Source organism: Lissotriton helveticus, chromosome 11, assembly GCF_964261635.1.
Source record: "Lissotriton helveticus chromosome 11, aLisHel1.1, whole genome shotgun sequence".
NCBI lineage: Eukaryota > Metazoa > Chordata > Amphibia > Caudata > Salamandridae > Lissotriton > Lissotriton helveticus.
Window position 1 is genome coordinate 129,721,416 of NC_136072.1, and position 15,233 is coordinate 129,736,648.

Consider the following 15,233-nt stretch of genomic DNA (forward strand, 5'->3'; position numbering starts at 1 on the left):
TCCATCTGTATTTATCCATATTTATTTATTGCTAATTGTATCTGTATTTATCCATATTTATTTTGGGTTTTGTGAAAAAATTTAGCTGAAAGAAGTATAGGTCCACATTTATTTAACCGATAAATATGCACTTTACACATGCTTAAATTCCTGCCAGGTTTCAATGCTATGAACACCCACAGAAGATAAATCAATGCACTTTTATGAAAATATTCACATTTCAGAATTAACCTTGTGTATATCTATTGCTTTTTAAACCTCTTTACTAAAATTCCTTTCTTTTTTAACCCCCTTACCTATTAAACCTATGGCCACACCCATCAAATGCCTCATCAATAAATAAGAAAAAGTGCCTGGCGTCCAAAAAAATAGCCAGTTGCTAACCAGTTGCAAATTGGTAAGGGAATACTAAACAGTGTTGTGTTTGTGATTTAGAAAGACTTACTTAAGGCGTATTTCTTAGAATTGGACACAGTACAATACATTTATAAATTCTTTATTTTTGCTATAGAAAATTTTCAAATCGCTAAATGCAATTACCAACTAGCAAATCGCTATGTCAACGTACCAAGCAGTTGACAAAAGGAAATTCATTAAAACAAAGCATTTTGTACCTGCAAAACATACCAATTGGAAAGAAGGGACATCAGGTGCAAAGTATATCAATGGGGCCCGAAATAAATTGCAGTCCTTCACAATGGCTGTACTCTATGTAGTGAGGATGATAAGGATTGTTGGAGCCAACAGGAGGAGAAGGAGAGACGATATGTTCAGACAGAGGGTGACTATCTGAATAAACAGATGAGGACGTTCATGTTAGGTATAGGCGTACGAGAGATCATTCTAGCTTTAATTATCTGAACCCTGCCTTCAGCGGACCTACACAAAGCAGTGGTTCTCTTGCTACACATCTCTTGCGTAGCTTATACCTTTTAACTTTTGATACATACCAATGCACTGTTCCAATTGCAGGAGGGATATCACGGAGTGCCTTATTCAGTTGTTTTTTTTAAATGACGCAATGTTGGCTAGAATAAATTCTTACGTTCAGTGGCATAGCAAGCACGTTGGCCAACCGTGGCAGTAACCGTGTTTGCCGCCCCGCTGTGGCCGATTCAAAGAGCTGGGGGTATTTGTTCCCCTTTGGCTGCCGATTGAAGAGCAGGGGAGGCAGGTAGGAGCGGGGGAGGCTGTCGTTCTCAAAACTCGTGCCGCCCAGGGCCGACCACCCCCGATTCCCCCTTGCTACGCCTCTGCCTACATTGATTCTCCAAGTAGCCCTGCGGAGTTAAAAGGTACAAAATTCTTATTTGATGCTATAGCATATTTCCCCCAAGTGACTGGATGAGTAGACTGCACACAAGTTCTAATTTGCCCACCCCCTGAAACACAGTATGTGTATGTATCGCAATGCAACAATCCAACATTCTTTAAATATACAAGTAGTATGTAATGCCACAAGTCTGAGCACAGACCTCGTTGATCGATACCTCAGGAGCACTCTTGATTACTACAACTTTAGACACTTTGGACTATATGAGCAGCTAGTAAGACAAGAGCTTGGAGACTTGAAAACAGACGATTTCTAAGCAATTTTGTCTCAACTTAGAAGCCACGTTTGGTTATTTCATAAATTCTCAAACAACTTTGATAATTTTCAGGTGACAGTAAATATGCATTAAGGCTATGGATCATGGTTCTATACTTGCATCTCCAAACCCCTAGACACAGAAGACGCAATACTTCTTACATTCACACAAGGAGCATTAGTGAGCTGACATTTGGGTTATCTAAAAGCAGATTCTGGTGTCTGTACAAAACTGGGGGGCTTTAGATTGTGATCTAGCAATGTGCTGCAAACTAGTAGCCACCTGCACTATGCTGCTTAATTACGCAATCTGTAAGAGAAGCCCTATAGACCCTGCCCTGTGACAATTCAGATGATGTAGGCAATCCCCCTCGCTTGCAAACTCTAGGACCTGAAGCTGCAAGAACTGCAGAGGAATGTGTGTGCAGGGACGAGGTCACAAACATCTACTTTTAATTTACATATCACAGACATATTTTGAAATAAATACCAAACAAAGTGTATTGTGTACTAAACAATAAATTTAAACCTTGGATGTCCAGTAGCTGGTCTTTGTGGCGAACACTGTGTGGACCTTCCTGCCCTTCCCCACTCTGGCTCCGAGTACTCCAAAAGAAATACAGCTCACACCTGAGCCCGCCACAGCTTCCTCAACAAACCTTGCTGCCTTGATTCCAGCATCAACAGTTTGCATTTCCTTTAAAGTGTTTGTTATTTGTGCTGGGCTTCTTGCTAAGGCAACGCTGTGGTGTACTAACTCAGCCTGCATGTTACCAGTTCTCAGATTGATAACTTAAGGGGCTGTAGCCTGTCTTTCGACAGAACACCCAAATGTTTGGAGGCAAGTGTTCATGTGTCCCTGCTGACGCATGTGTGATGCACAGTCTTGAGGCATTTGTGTGGCCAGCTCCTTTTTAGGTCAAGCCTAGCGTTGCAGGGCATGCACTACTTGCTTTGCGAGGCATGCAGTATTCAGTATAGTGTGGAAGCTTCGAGGAAGCTCCGCCCACTCTCTGCCCATCTTTTTTCATTGTTTTAGGTCCTAAATGCTGCCTACCTATTGGTTTTAGGCTTGTTAGTCCCTCCTCATGACAGCCATGTCCTCATTTGCATCCTTCCATGGCTACTGGCCCCTTTACTCCAAACACTATTTTCTTCCCTGTCTCCCCCCCTGCCCCCTCCCGCAGTCCGTGACTTCTCGACCCCCCACTCCTGTTCGTGCCTTCTTGCCTTCCTGTTTCCAATGCAATAGGTCTTGTGTAAATTCGAGTCCTATTGCATTGCAAATGCTTGTTAGTCATAGTTAACTCTTCAAAGCCTATTCTAATGGCTTCATTACCTTCAGAAATGGTTCTGTCTATTTTTGCTACCTGTCTATTCAGTGCATCGAACTAAGCAAGAGTAGGTGAGCTTGCTCTCCCTTCCTTCTCTTTTTAAAATAGGAAGGCATAATAATGGTTGTTGTTGAGTTTCTGCAGTTGAATCAATAGTTGCAGCTGGGTTTCCTAATGTAAGAGTGGTGTTTTGCAGCTTGGTGCACTTTCAGTCCCGGTAGGAATGGTAATCACATTTTCAGCAGAGTCAGCTTCTGTGCGACAGGAAGTTTCACCAACATCCTCTGTTTCTGATGGTGTCGTATGATTAGGTGGACCAGTTGTAGGTCAAAAGAAAGTGAAAGCATGGATTCAATATAAATGATCAGCATGTTTAAACATTTTGCTGTACTAATGTACTAATTCTATATCAGCATAATTGTTTTAAGTTTCAGAATTACTTAAAACATATAGGTCTCATTATTAAAATATTTTACATAAGCCATAAATCTAGAAATCTAAAAATAAAAGAATCTAAGTATTGGGCTTATTCATATGGCTTATCCACAATACATTGGTATGAGCACAATAAAAAAACCTCAAATGAAAACTCTTCTAATTTATTTATTCAAAAAGTCTTCTTTGAGTACTTTGCAAATACATTTTTTTTAACAAAGCTTGTGGTGTTTTGTTCTAAAAGTAGTATTTTATAAGACATATTTACATAAGTAAATTGTAAATAACTAACTTGTAGCATCAGATATAGGGCTGAAGTGTCAATATTCGAGACTCCAGAGATGGCTTCAGGCTAGAATATCGTCTCCAATAATTGTACCATAGGGGCCGTTTGTGGCTTTGTGCTTGGCCCTCCACCTGTAGCTGCAGCCTCATTTCTTCTGGTAGCTACCTTCTCCTTGGTGCGTGGGCGGAGGCTTTACCCGTAATTCTAGATCTTTTCCACCAACCTATTTGTACACCTACTGCATTTATGCTCTGTTGGATCCCTGCCTAAATTTGTTCCTTAGTTTTCTCAGGATCTCACACTGATGTTTTGCCAAAGAGTTTGTCATGTTTCAAGAGACACTCCTCCACTAATATCTCCAGGTCAGTGTCGCTGAATTTGTGCTTTCTTTTCCTCTTCTCTTTTAAATATTCTATTTTATATTTATATATATCTTTGAATTGAATACCCCAGTTTGTTTCCATTGCATTCCATTTTCGCTCCATAAAAATGTAAATATTCTACCCCACAGCAAATAATGTTTTGCACTGAAAGGGACTCCACAGAAGTCATTTACAGATCTCAACCTAGAAAATATATTGATCTCACTTGTAGACAGTGGCGGCTCCTCCGCTAAGGCATAGGAGCTTTGCTGCACTGCTCGCTGAGCAGAGGAAAATAAAAATAAAATGATAATAACAAGAAGTTATTATCATTTTATTTTCCTTTGCGACTCCGGGCGGGCAGTGCTGGTTCGCAGCAGAGGAAGCAGGAGTGGTTTGCATTCCCGCCCTACATGCGCATGACAGTCATGCGTAGTTGTCATATTCTTCATTGGGGTGTGTTGCACCGCTCCGTGGAGAACAAGCCCAGCCTCCCCAGACACTGCCTGAGCGGCAAAGCAGGCCGCTTAGACCAGTCACGATGCTGATCCTGCTGCATCATGATTGGCTGGCAGAGTACGGAAACCTGGGTGCTTCCGTTGCAGGCTGCAGGCAGCAGCCGGGAAGAAGACAAGAAGACGGAGGATAGATGTGCAGCGGAGGCAAAGCAGGTACGTTTATTTCTCTTTTTTTTTCATATTGTCATCCCTCCCCCCACCCCACCACCCCCGTTCAGAGGCAGCCACCACTGCTTGTAGATCCCACATAAAAAAGGATCAAAACATGCAATTTGAGAGGACTTAATCCATTCCATAACATTGTTTGCAAATAGACTAAAAGTTTTACAGTTCTTAAGGACAGAACCAATCTAAGGGGTAGTGCTGTCATTAACTGACAATTGTTTCGCACACACCTAAAACTAACCACACAACTTCCTTAATCTAACTTATGCCTTACGATCATATATACACAGATCAGAACCACAACAAAAAATACCAGATTAATACTAAAATCTTGAATATGTCCAGTGATCTCCGAGAAAATAACACAAGAACTGAAAACATATTGTGCATTTTCTCTCCCGTCCTTCTGAGTGTGAGGGAGACTTGGGTGGGTTTGAGGGATGGGAAAGGGGGATGGGTTGGTGTGTATATGAGGCATTGGTCATTCACAAAGTGAATGCTAATACATGCAGGTTGAGAGAATAGGCTTGGGATCACTATTTCTCCTGGTATTGTGTGTTTGATTTAAGATCCACAAATTCTTAATTGAAATGGAAAATAACATTCATGCTCAAATTATTGCATCCGACATTGCTTACCCGGTCATCTGTAAAGATGCTTCACTTGACATGGTCTTTAAAAAAGAAAGTATTATGAGTGACCAGTCCCTCGCCCTGTGTCTCTGAAAACAGTCCTGAAAAGTGTAGTCAAATCTGTTACCAAGATGGAAAACTGAACTTTGGTAAGATGCACTCAAACCCAACAGGATGCCCCCAAAGTTCAAATGCCGCACAACTTGTCAGTGCCTAGTTGAGGCCACCAGAACTGCCAGTGGAGAGTATATAAACCCAGGTGATCCCAAAAACTACATCTCGCATCTCCCTCTACCTGCCAAACCTGTAGAAAATTTGATGAATAGCTAGATCACACAATATATTCAAGATAATCAGCTGCTTAATGGGACACATTTCGGTTTTATGTAGAGACACAGCACAGAGACAGCACTGATTAAAGCTACAGAAGCGATAAGGGTAGCGCTTAACAGAGGTGGAGCGGCAGCACCTATTCTCCTTGACTTGTCAGCAGCATTTGATACGGTTGACCATGGATGCTGATCAACCGTATCACCACTTTAGGTGTTCAGGACAAAGTTAATTCCCCGCTGACATCTTTTCTTACTTATAGATCACAATCACTAGTGCTGGCAACTTTTAATCGGCTACGTTCTCGCTTCCCTGTGGCGTTCCTCAGGGCTCATCTATTAATCTGACTCTGTTTAACATTTATAGTACAGAGCTGGCTCTTCTAGTAAAACTCTTTCGGCATTGCATTAACTTCCTATGCCAACGACACCCTAATTGTCCTGTCCATTTTTGATAACGGCTCGGCACTCTTGGCCACTTTCCATGACGGTATGCTGGCTATCAGCTCTTGGATGCCCAGTGACTGCTTCAAACTGAACTCAACTAAAACTGAGGTGATTCTTTTTCTACTGCCTGCCTGGTTATCCAGCTGGTGGCCGGAAAAACTGGGATCTCCTCCTATCCCAGCTACAAAGGCAAAACATTTGGGTGTGATATTAGATGAAAAATTAAGCTTCAAACCTCAATTCAACTCTTAGGATGTCCTCCTGCTTTTACCTGTTCAGAATGATCAAAACACTTTCCTTTTATCCCAGTGGAGGCGGGAAAGACCGTAATTACAGCATTGGTCCTTTACAAACTGGATTACTGTAACGGTGTATATGTTAATATGCAGGAAAACAACCTTAATAATCTCCAGATGGTACAGAATGCGTCTGTTGGTATGCGCATGGGGACCACTCAATTCATGTCGGTTGCCAAAGAAATTCGGAGGTTGCATTGACTTCCGGTAAGAAGCTGCATCAAATGTAAGGCTTTGTGCATAGCACATAAGGCACTGCAAAATATTGGCCCGGGCTTTTTGAAACACTCTTTTCAGATATACTCCTGGCAGACAGCTGTGATCACTAGGGTTGAACCCAATGACCACACCTCGCTTTTACAAAGCCAATTGGAGACGCAGAAGCTTTGTTGTTGGAACCACTAAGCTATGGAACAATCTGCCATCCCATATCAGAGCTTTGCTCATCCTTATCGCTTTCAGAAAGGAGCTAAAAACCTGGCTCTTTAATAACTAGGCTCCCTCCTGCTCAGGTGTAGACAGCGCTAAGACACCTCAGGGTAGATGTGCACTTAACAAACTGCTGTTACATAACATAGCATATGTGTGTAATTTCTGGTTACGGGCTTGAAATGTCAAAATACTGTATATATTTGCAGCATAGCATTGTGTGCAACACTTAAGTCACATATTTGCATTTTATATAGCATACTACAGCAGGTTTATGAATCTGTAGGACAGATACTGTGCAGCCTAAGGGCACAAGTGTCAATCAAGGGAAAATGGCTCAGACCCTTTTTAAGAGTTAGTCGGAGTTTTCTGACCCCCTCCACAAACCATTGTTGAACGGGGTTTGAATGTTGATAAGGAATTACATGTGTTTCTTTATACTTGAGTATGCTAATAAGTACAAGCATATAGAATATGTTATAATGTTTAATGTTACAAACACATAACTTTCTATGGTGCAAGGATGTAGTGATACGAGGCATGTTTTCTGTGATGCCTTTTTGTGTTTTACACATCTGATTCAAATGCTCTTGAAAAGGGTGACTAGGTACTACTACCCAGCTGTTACTAACGGTCACCGGCATCGTAGTTACACACCAGTAGATAGACACTAATTGGATGATCCATCTATTTGCCAACTACACATGCTTTGGAACTAACAGCCACAACATCAGGCCCCTAGCTCAACACTACTATACTAATGTTCTGATATACCTTATTACCCAATAACTGTTCATTGGAATTGCTGTACACAGAGGAGGTCACACACGCACCATTATTGTCATCATTCACACGACTGAGGCAATAAGTATCATCAGTTGACATTTATTCTCTAGAGGCATTATAGAAGTAGATTTAGTATGTTCTGGAACTACCATTCGCCCACAGTGTTAATGAAAATTCTTGAGCACCCACCAAAATGGGGCCACAAATGATTCTATTATTTTTGCAGTAATAGTTTTTAGACACATTCCTTTACTTGATTAACTGAAAATGCGTATGACAGTCATCGATTGACCAAACGAATGTGGCGGCTGGATTTTAAGCAAAAATTGTTGACTGGCTGGCCGTCTTTTGAATAGAGTTTCTTATGTTACATGCACATGAAAGAGAGAGGTTGGGACTTTCTGGTGTGCGCAGTGTTTAGAGATCGCCAAAAAAAATGAATGGCAAGGATATTAGAACACACTATTGTTATGTTTTTTTCCTTATTACTCTTCATGGCGATCTGGTAAACTATCTTTAACATTTTGTTTTTTATTTACTTGTTATGACAGTCTTACTAAAGGAGATATCCTTACCCATTGACTTAGCCAATATGGCAGCCACATTCCAGCGATGGATCAGGGATTAGTCAGTCATCCATTTTCTTTACCCTTAATTATTCTTGTGCATTGAACAAGGAGATCGAGACTTCCTCGTGTAGAGGCCATTTTATTGGGTCGCGTTTCACAAAGAACCGGTAAGTTATTTTTCCCTTTTTTCTGCATCAACACAAATTACAGGCTCTGTCTCATACTATCCTTGATATTTTCCTTGAGCTTTTATAGCAGGCTTATAAGGGTCCTGCCATTTGACTTACCTGGTGAAGCATGATTTTGCAAAATAAAAATCCTGCTTAATTGAATTTACTCATATTTGTCTTACTAATGAAAACAATGACTAATAGTGTGAAAATTATTGACATGGGTGACCATTTTTTAGTGAATAAGTGCAAAACAAAGCACACATTAGAAGTATTAGTGAAAAAGTTTCAAACGAAGTACAACACGTGTAGAAAATGAAAGTAGCATTAAACGTGCGGAGAGCATGAATACATAAACTTTCTTTAGGTGAACTAAGACATTTACGAGACAGAGACATGGAAATAATAAATAGAAAATGCTTATGAAAAGGTTATGCAAAAATGCTTATTTTTATTTACTTCTAATGTAAAAGAGACATATTAATTAATAATGGGTCTAATTAGAATAATATTTGTGGATTTAATAGAAAAATGATGATTCATTTGCCATAATGATCTTTTATGAAATCTTTGTTGTAACTGAAATGTGTTTTATTTTCTTAGAGAGAGATGCATTACAAAATTCTATGAAGGCCGCAAAACCTTGCTTGAATGATACTTTCTTTACTTAAAAGTTTAGGCCTCAGAAGTAACTGTATTTTGTCCTACACTAGTTCTAAATTGCTGTGTTATTTTGTTTAGCTGTGCACAAATTAATCTTAAGGAATTCCCTCTTGATTATTCTCAGTGAATAGACTCGTCGACGAAAGTTACAAGACAGCGAAACGTGCGCAAGATTGTGGATAATGTTGCAAGGTGTGTTCCTGCTTCCGCGGAAGGATGACTTCATCAGAACTAACAATGAATTTCTTCAATGAACTTTGTCGAGCTAATATGGTCAGATGATCACCTTATTCTGAAAATCAATAAAATTGAGAAGAAGCTATGAATAATACTTTTAGGAGATTGGACATTAATATTTAGGGTATAAATATTTGTGCAAAAAGAGAATTAATAGAGTAGCTGTTTCTATGAGAGGAGAGCTTTGCTGCTGTTTTCTCTTGCTACTCTGGCTTGCTGCTGTCTTTGCTAAACCTGACTGAGACTACTAAATTCTTTGCAGCTCATCGGCTGGTAATGTTGCTCTTGGCTACACCTTTTTGGCCAAGAGGTTAGCTTTCTTTCTCATTGCACGCTGTGCAATAATTGTCTAGGTTCGTATGAAATCAAATTGCATATTGATATTTGCAATGAAATATTTCCCTTTTGTCTCTTTCACTCTCCATTCAATTGCCTGTTATTGATATTGTGGTGAATTTAAAATAAATAGTTTCTTATATTAGTGATTTACCTGTAACATTTGTTTATGAAGATACTTACAATATTTGCAAATGTATTCATGTACTGACCATTCATATTCTGAAAATCTTAGATAAAAGTGACTTGATAAGTATTTCAGAGTTTGTCATTATTACTGAGTTTTTGACAGATTTGTAAATATTATGACTGTTGTTACTGAGTTAGATATTTCCTTCATTTAAGGTCCTCAAGAGGGAAATTGTATCCGTCTTTTCATTGCCAAGTCCCTATTAGCTCTTCAAAAAGATCCCTCGGAGGAACTAATGTTGTGAGTAGTTATTGAGCTCTCATGGGCCCGAACTTCTAACCGTAATAGAGTCTGGTGGATATCTATTATGATGCATAAAAAATGTCCCTGCTTCCGCTGCAACATACCTACACTAAAATAAACTAAGAATGTTGGAAATGTCTAGCTAATTAAGCTACGATAACAGTGAAGAGGAGTTAAAACTAGTCTGAAAGGGGGTAAGTGTACGGGCCCTTACTGAACGTGTACACATACCTTCAACGTGTTTTTGACCATACCTTTCCGTGCAAATGTAGAGATTTATAATACTATGGGTGCCTGTTTATGTGTACTTAGATACGATATTCAATGGGAGTCTTGCCTCAAAACGCTATTCCTTTGCTAACTCCAGCATGCCAGCAAATTCATTACTGAGATCGTAATCAGGTCGGTAAACGTTTTGGACGACTGCACAGCCACTTAGGCTTTAATATCTGTGCACTACTCATTACCACAATGCGGTTATAGTAAGTCTGGGTTCCCTGGAACCAACCACTGACATAATACTTATCGGTCTAACGGAAAGAGCATAGATATGACTTAGAACATTACAAAGGCATGTAACGATGAATCTCATTTTAATGTTGACTTTTATAATAAATGCCCTTCCATATGGGGTTTACTATTTATTATATACTCACAACAGTGTCTCACACAGGGTGAGCAGGTGGCAGTACACCCACAAGTGGTGGCCCTACTAAACAGTGTCAAGAAATACATGCACAAATTGGTACAAATAGTTGTCATAGATGATCTTGCAGCCTTGAAAAAGTCCAGTAGGAGGAAACATGTGTCGGCTGCTGCGTTTGTGAACAATGATGTACTGGGAAGTGTTCCTGATTTAAAAAAAGAACAGTGTAACGCTTATGTTTGGACTAAAATGAACTGATGAGAGGTTGGAATTCAACTAAGACAAGAATAAGAGATATTAACCCCTCCCCTGCTGATGACGGAACCGCTCCGTCATCAGCTGCTGTGGCACTGGGGAAACAACCTTTACAACGCAACTTTTACAACGCACTACCATTACAACGCAACTTTTACAACGTAAAAACCATTACAACGCATGTTTTTACAACGCAGTCATTACAACGCATGACACTACATCGCACACCACTACAACGCATGTCATTACAACTCAGTTATTACAACGCATACCATTACAACGCATACAATTACCATCCAACACTTACCCTACTGTTGCACCCCCTGGAGTTAGAATAGTAATTTTTACCCCTACACTATCCAAAACCTACCCTACTGTTGCACCCCCTGGAGTTAGAATAGTAATTTTTACCCCTACACTATCCAATACTTACCTTACATGCAATGTAATGTAATGCGTTGTAATGGTATGCGTTGTAAATGTAGTATGCGTTGTAATGGTATGCGTTGTAAAGGTAGTTTTAAAGTATTCGTTGTAATGGCATGCGTTGTAATGGTGTGCGTTGTAGTGGATGTTGCGGTGTAAAAATTGCGTTGTAAAGGTAGGCGTTGTAAAAGTTAGCGTTGTAACGTCATACATCCGTGGCACTGAGCTGATGACGGAGCGGTTCCGTCACGGCCCGCTCGGCACGCCTGCACGACGCGGATTCCACGCCTGCACTGAGCGTTCCATTGAGCGGGCAGGGCAGTGACGGAACCGCTCCGTCATGAGTACAGCGCAACCGCGGCTGGTGACGGAGCGGTTCCGTCCCCAGCATGCGCCCGCCGCGCGGCCGCCCTGCACCCTTAGCACTGCGGCGGAATAGCCGCCGCAGTGAAGGGGTTAATTGGATTGTGTGTGCTTTGGTGCCTTGCTTGTATATTCAAACCATTGTTTGTTAAGGGGTCAGAATTCCAAATTGGATGGTATTTACCGCACTCTGAACTGCAGGATGCATTAAATGCCTCGACCTTTGTTAAATTTCGGCAGGTATTCTCCATAAAATGCTGATTATTGTAAAGTAAACACAAAAATCGGCATGAGATTTCCCAACGACTTAAACAGGTGCTATGATAAAGGGAGTCCGGTTTTATCTGGTGCAATATGTAGCACCTACTCTTCTGACCACCTGGAAATCAGGCCCTCGGAGTCTTAAGTACCAGCTGCCAACATCTGCATGTTCGTACATTGAAAAAGTTTTAACTATTGCAAATTTGAAGCCAATATTTCTCTTTTGTAAGATTGATGAAAAAGGATTCTGCTGGGTATTAATAACACTAAGTGCCACAAAACAATCCAGGTTGTGTTGTGCGCTAGATAATAGATCAAGATTAGTGTAGTTACACACATATTCAACATGATCATGCAAACAACTTTATGTGCGAGTGCAAGCAATTCATAAAGGTCACCACTGTACATCTAAACCGATTCACTCAGACGTAACACCACCAAAGTGTGATGTAATATTACGCGTGAGAAAGTCTCTTATGTGAGATGGGAAGTGGATGTTACAGGGGGGAATGTCCCATAATATATGGGAAAACCTAGAAACATGTAATTTCACAATCTATTTCCACTCTTTAAAAAGGGTTGAAAAAATAGAGATTTGAAACTGAGATTTAAACTAGAAGTAAATCTATTTTCCTAGTGGTAATAAACCTGCCAGGGCGGATTTCCAAATGTATTTATGGATGTAGCCCTCTTTGTCTGTTTCAGTGTCAATTTCATTTTTTTTTTATTGACTGTGTAGACCATTCTTAGCAAACGCACAATGAATGAGCTGAGCTGTCTCAGTGACAACCAATTCCTAGTAAAGTTGCATTTTGACATTGAAGCCATTGTTTCATAGTGACATGATGCTGACGTCCTGGCTTTAATCCGATGCTATCACATGAAAAGGGAGCCAGTGTTCTGAACGTTTTAGATAAGCTCTAAATCGTGTCTAAATCAGGGAAGTTTCCAGTGACATGACTCACAAGCTTCATGTGCTAATAAAGCAGAAGCCATCCGCAGGGGAGTGGGTGAGAGGCTAAAAGAAACCAGGAAACTGTTTTGCTTGTAATGAGCAGGTGCTGCCTGGTACGGAGTCCATGCACTGCTTTAATTTGGAATAGCGAGTACCTGCATTTCTCTGCTCTGCTACAATGCCGCCTTTCCCTTCTTTCCTTCACCATCCCTTCCTTCCCCTTGCTGTCTTCATACCCCCACCCCCCTTGGCTCCCTCCCTTCAATCTTCTCTTTCCTCTCCTGGCACTCTCCAGCCCCCCCCCTCTTTTTTTCCCCCGGCCTCCCTGCCTAATTCCTGACCCTTCCGGTATCTTTTCTCCCACCTCGTACTCCTCCCCTACCCCCTCCCCTTCTCCTGCCACTCCAGGTTCCTGTCCCCCTATACTTTCCCCCCTCCCACCACCCCGGGCATGCGGGCATGCAGACCCCCTCTCAGGGGGGTACCACCACCGTAACCTCCTACCTCCCTCCATGTCGACATATGGAGTATTCCCCCTACCTCTCCCATCAGAGAGTTTTTTTAGGTCTCGCTAAGCCATCGCGTTAGCGATGCTTTGGCGAGATATAAAGTAAGGGCTTTCAAAAGTACTCCAAAGCAGATGAATCGTATACAGTGCATGTGCGCCAGGCGCGCGCACCATTTGTCCGCCTGCTGATCACTTTCGCGGGCGCTTTGATGTTCTCAGTGAGCCGCGCGGCCACTGAGAACATCGAAGCGGCCGCGAAAGTGATGACCATTTGCCACCCGAAGGATTACGTGTTGCTTCCAACAATTTCTTGTTTCCTCTAGCAACTCTTTAACACTTACAGCCCTTCTCTGACTTCAGAGTTCTTGCACATTTGGCGCGCCCAGCGCCTGGATCTTATTCATTCTGCTGTATCAACAATTTGTTCTAAGCAACGCCATCCAGTAAAGAGGTACAATATACGGTTACCAACTTATCACTCCTTTGGAAAATTCACACAACTATATATCATCCAGAAGGCTAATCAAATACATAAAAACGTGCGGTATTCATTTCGCCTTACGTTACGTAAAGGTTAACACTGGCAAAAGCATTGTCTTTTGTTTTAGCGCATTGTTTTTTTAATATCGTGCTGAATATATATTAATCTTGTGTAACTAAAAATGTGAGACGTAACAATTCATGCTCTCGGTGGTTTGTTTCAGTTTCATATGAATTTGTCTTCAGTCTAACATGTCGCGAATTAGGTCGTTATCGAAAAGGCTTTTTTTGGCCAACATTACCCTCTAGTGTTACTTTTGTATATTACAGTCTTTCTAGAAATCGTACTTAAAGAACGTATGTTTTTTCGTGACAATTATTTTTGTGCTTGCTTGTTGATGTCGGATCTCTGGTTTTTCCTTCCTTAAAAGAAGGATTGCATTTCCCAAACTTTTCCTTTATTATGCCATTTTCATATTTTTGTGACCACTATACTCAAACATTAACAATCTGGTTCCAAGCAGAGCCGCCGAAAAACACAATTGTGAAGCTGCTGTGCTTTCTGCCAAAATACAATTTCGCCATACTACCACCTAATCTATCATCTGTTACATAATTAGTAGATTTAAATAAAAAGTATGTTTCCAGCTCAAAGAGGACAAAAGTAATTTAAATTGTCACAGACAGTGTGCATTGATTGCCACGCCAAAGACTTCATGACATCTAACTGCCCCCCGTGAACTATTGATTGATGTATTCAAGAATTTAAAGAGGTGACAATGTTGCCCAGATAGTGTTAACTTTCCCATTTGATAGAATAATAGAAAGGCCTTTGTATGCCACAGGAAACAAAAAACTTCAATGTAATTCAACACGGTGGGTAGAAGAATTAGTTTTTGTCCTAATTATTTTTTGTTTCTTCAGTAAGTAACACAAGTTCACGATCATGCCACAACGCTGTTCTACAAGATGCAGTTAACACGATAGGGCACTCACTCTTTAGAAGAATCATAACCATGTTGCATCTCTTTTTTGCATCTCTTTTTTGGTCTTGTGTCTTGTTTGTACTTGGGCCTTTGTCTGCATTGATATACAAGAAATGGAGAACTACTTTGAGTCTTGGGAGACAACAATTCTGATGGAATACTGATCCAGCGGCCTATAGAAAATATATCATAAACAACGCTACCCAACTTCATAACCTATAAACAAAATTCTATACTAAATATGGACCCATTTATAAACCTGACATAATTTGGGCCTACTGAATCAGGTGGTCAGATTAAATCTATATACACATTATCTACAAACTATATACATATTT

General features: G+C 40.7%; 1 protein-coding gene across 1 annotated transcript in view; it reads right to left on the reverse strand.

Moving 5' to 3' along the window:
• Positions 1-15,233, reverse strand: part of PPM1L (protein phosphatase, Mg2+/Mn2+ dependent 1L) — a 643,346-nt gene that overhangs the window by 93,460 nt on the left and 534,653 nt on the right. The window lies entirely within an intron of this gene.